Source organism: Anthonomus grandis, chromosome 9 (genome assembly GCF_022605725.1).
Source record: "Anthonomus grandis grandis chromosome 9, icAntGran1.3, whole genome shotgun sequence".
Taxonomy (NCBI): domain Eukaryota; kingdom Metazoa; phylum Arthropoda; class Insecta; order Coleoptera; family Curculionidae; genus Anthonomus; species Anthonomus grandis.
Window position 1 is genome coordinate 13,826,885 of NC_065554.1, and position 4,226 is coordinate 13,831,110.

A 4,226-nucleotide genomic window follows, 5' to 3' on the forward strand; every position below is an offset into this window, starting at 1 on the left:
TTAATCCATATCACATGGCATGAATCCATTAGTCTTTCAAAATGACCTAGAGCATTACAGGGTTTAAAAGGCATAGCTGTAAACTGTTATAATGCTGCAGTACTAGTTAAGACTATTTTTTATTTTGCAGTTACATCAGTAAGATATTTCTCCAATTAAATCTTACTTCCTTTTTTACGTCTTTACGGAATACACTGGCACAACAGCGTAAACTGATGGTTATTTTAATGTTCTAAAAGTTGTAATATTCGGAAAAGACGTGCTATGGAAATTTTCATAGACTTGTACTTCTCCATAGAAAGGAGTCCCGATAGAGCCACGTTGCGTGTCTGCAGATGTGCCCCATATTCAGCATCTGTCTGTCAAGTAGATATTGCGTGTATAGCTCTAGGTGGAATAATATGAGCCAGTTCGGTAGAGCATGGTATCGAAAAAACAGAGTCAAGTCGGCCGCGTATCTCTGAATTTCATATAAGAACATATGGCCCTATTCTGTATAGAATCAAGCAGCTTTAAGAAGTATTTGAGTGCAGAATTCCATATGTGAGAGAAATACTCAAGAGAGTATATTAGTTTAAAAGTGTTGGCCGAAAACATGTGGTTATGCAAATTAAAGGAAGGCGACACGAATTTACTGTCAACAGCAAAGCTGTAAAATGGATTAGAAGTTTTGCTGAGAATGTCGTTGATGTATAACAAGAAGTGGGTAGGTGACAAGATGCATCCTTTGAGCGACACCAACATTAATTTAAAACCTCTGCAAGGTGTGTTCATCAAGGGCTGCCTAGATGGATCAGTTCTCGAGGAAGCAAACCAGACTTTTTTATGCAAAATCCTATCAAATTCCTTTAAATTATTCAAAGCTATTTCACGAGATTTATTTTTCTCACAGGACCATATTTCTCAACGGTCTCTATCCAAACATGCATGACATAGGCCAACAGCAACACCATTAGGCCTGTGTTTTTGAAAACTATACTGATGGTCACTAATGATGTTGGTGGACTCCAGGTGTTTTAAAATAATATAATAAAATATTCTGGTTGATAAAGTTTCCCTATTACCTTGACGATTGCCAGGACTAAAGCCATCAGACGGTAATGAATGATAGTATCTGAAGTAATTTTTTACCGTAAATTCCGCAAGTTTCCATAGAAACGATTAATACTATTTCTACTACTATTTTTATTCTTATTTATAATAACTAGATCTAACTACAATTGTTGAATTGGAGCATTGGCTAATTTAAAAAAAAACAATAGTTTTTTGTACCTTTTCTATTAAGTGGTAGCTGTTTTTTTTTTTGTAGATTTCTTGCATCTGTTGAATATTTAAAAATATCACAAATGATCATTTATAGTTCCCTTAACAACAGCTAGTGAAAATTCATTGAACTCTTAATGATTTTTACTTTATACAGTTCTGTTAATTTGCCTTCACATTTAATACAACGATTCTATATGACTAGTTGTTAGAAAAGAAGTGCCACAGTCTAGAATTATTGATATGATGCTTCCAAATATTCCTATATCTAATTCCTACAGAATATTCTCTTTGATTCATCAGGCCTTGATGATCGTGAATTTAAAGGTTCCTAAACTTAAAATTTTTATGAATAGGTTAAGGTCTTAGAACATTGCAAGGTTAGAATTCGAAAATTTGATTTATTTTTTGAAATTCAAAATGGCGGGTACAAAATGACGGCCGACTTGTATAAAAAACAGCGTTTTAATGTTAAATCAATTTTTATTTACGTTTTCTAGGTCGCCAAATTCGAAAATAATATTCATTTTTTTAAAGTCAAAACGGCGGAAACAAAATGATGGAGTTTTTTGCAAAAAACCAGTTTGTATTGTATTGTAATCATTATTTTACTATTATACATCAACATTATTTCAAACATAATTGTATATACTTTTATTATTAGATATTCTTATTTCATAATTAACAGAACCATTCCAAAATGAAGTGTTCCAATAATGACTCGAATGTCAAAATCGAATTGAGTGAGCATAACAACCCCTCTTAACCGTAATTTGGTGTTAATCTGATCATTTTTTGGAAAAAAAAATTCCGCAAATTTTTGACCCGCCATTTTGAATGTGTTAAGTCTAATAATATCAAATTAGAATTCAACGAGCATAAAAAGCCCCCTTTAGCGTAATTTGGTGTGAATCTAATTTTTTTCTGAAGAAATGTACGCCATTTTGAATATATTAATTCTGATATCCAATTCAAATTCAACGAGCATAAAAACCCCCCTTTAGCGCGATTTGATGTGAATCCAATTTTTTGTCGAAGAAATATCCGCCATTTTGGATCCGCCATGTTGAATTTATTGATTCTCATGTCAAAATCGAATTTAACGAAAACCCAAAAACCTTGAGATACAAATTTTCAAGTAAATCGACCGACAATTCGATTTATGGCCAGATTTCCAGGTGTTTTGAACCACTGTGCGAGTCTAGAAAATATTCGTTTACGGGGAGAGGGGGAAAAAACGAGGATATTCTGTCAACGCTATTTCGTACACGATACTTTACACAAAATGAAAATACTTCTTACCTTAGCGGGATCTCGCGCGATCACAACTAATTTGATACACAAAGTTTTTTTTAATACAAAAACAGCAACGTGAAGCAGTCAAATTTACACCTTTTTTACGATGACTCGGAAAATTCTAAACATTATTTTATCAACACATTAATTTTGTACACATCTTCACGATCATTTTACATGTCGTGTGATGATTGTAACACAATTGCTCGAATCTGTACAATGATTTTCCAGAGCGCTGGAAAACTTACAGAACAGCTGAGTTACAGACTATTCTCGAATAGGTTACTTTTCGAGATACACCTATCATCAGGTATTCAATAAAATCACCTGACTCTCCCAAATTTAGGAACCTAACGCCATTTAGACAAGATGTAGAGGTATTTTACCTCGAATGGTAACATTTGATTTTTCAAGTTTTGCTCGGTTTTCTTGCATTTCTGAGCACTGTGCGGCGTTGCGATGTTGTTGCCTTTCTCTCTAATATACGTTATCTACATTCATTTGATACACTACAACTTTGAATGTTGACTGTTTTATAGAGTATCTTATCACATTTTATGAGAAAAAAGCTTCATATTTTATTAAAGAGGAATAATATTGCTTTGCGCCTGTCAAAATAAGTGACAAATTTTTATGATATTATAAAGTGTGTTTTTATTTGGCATCATTGCATCAGAAATGTTGCAAGCAAACAAACTGCCCATAGTTCCATGGCAATGCTAATTCTAGCCTTTCAATGTTCTAAGGGTTAGGTTTACCAAATTAGAAATGTATGCCATAATTTGCTGACGTTTAGATAGTTGACGTATTTTTAATTTTAATGAGTCCATTCTATGTTCCTCATTATTGTGACTGGAGGACGTATAGATATTTAACTGGTATTATACTTAGAATTGTTACAGGTTCTTCTGTTAGCCGTAGCATAAATATATTACTTTTTTTAGATATATTTTAGCAGAATTTATTTGTAATTGTTTTACTCAGTTTGATGTACTTCACGTAATTTCGTCAAATTTAGTTTCTTAATATTGCCTTAGATTTATAATTATTTTTAGATTTATTTTATTTACATAACTTTTATCGTATTTGGAGTTTCACTTTTAGGAACTAATTTTATAATGAGAGCTAATCATAATTTTTTTCAAAATATTATAGCTCAGCCATTTCATTTTTCAGGTTTCCGTATTTATTACTTGAAATTTCCTTCAACGACTTCACAGCCTGATCTATTTTATCTATTTTTGTTCTGCTTTCTAGCTATTTCTTCGAATATTTTACCAGATTCTTCATTCCATTTTTTGTTATGTCTTTTTGTTTCCCCTTTTCTTTAATTTCTCTAAGAGAAAAAGCCTTCTTGTGATCAAAGATCTCATCGTAATTTACTGTAAGTACTTTTTACCATGCTAAATTTTTTTTTATTTTATCGTTAATTTAATCACCTTCCATTTTTCGACTTGAACGTAAAACAACGTTAACTAACAAAAATTGCGCAAAAGCTTTTAGACCGCGAAGAGGCAAAACAAAGCAAAATTTCATTTTGAACTCTAGATGAAAAACAAAGTGAAAAATTATACAGCTAATTACTAAAATCTGAATGTACCTTTTTTTGTCAAAAATGTGACATAACATGATCGTCACACTAAAAATCATTATTTTTTGGGGCGTTT

At 32.0% G+C, this 4,226-nt stretch overlaps 1 protein-coding gene across 1 annotated transcript in view; it reads left to right on the forward strand.

Moving 5' to 3' along the window:
• The window catches only part of LOC126740106 (fatty acid-binding protein, adipocyte), a 484,513-nt gene that overhangs the window by 97,362 nt on the left and 382,925 nt on the right, over positions 1 to 4,226 (forward strand). The window lies entirely within an intron of this gene.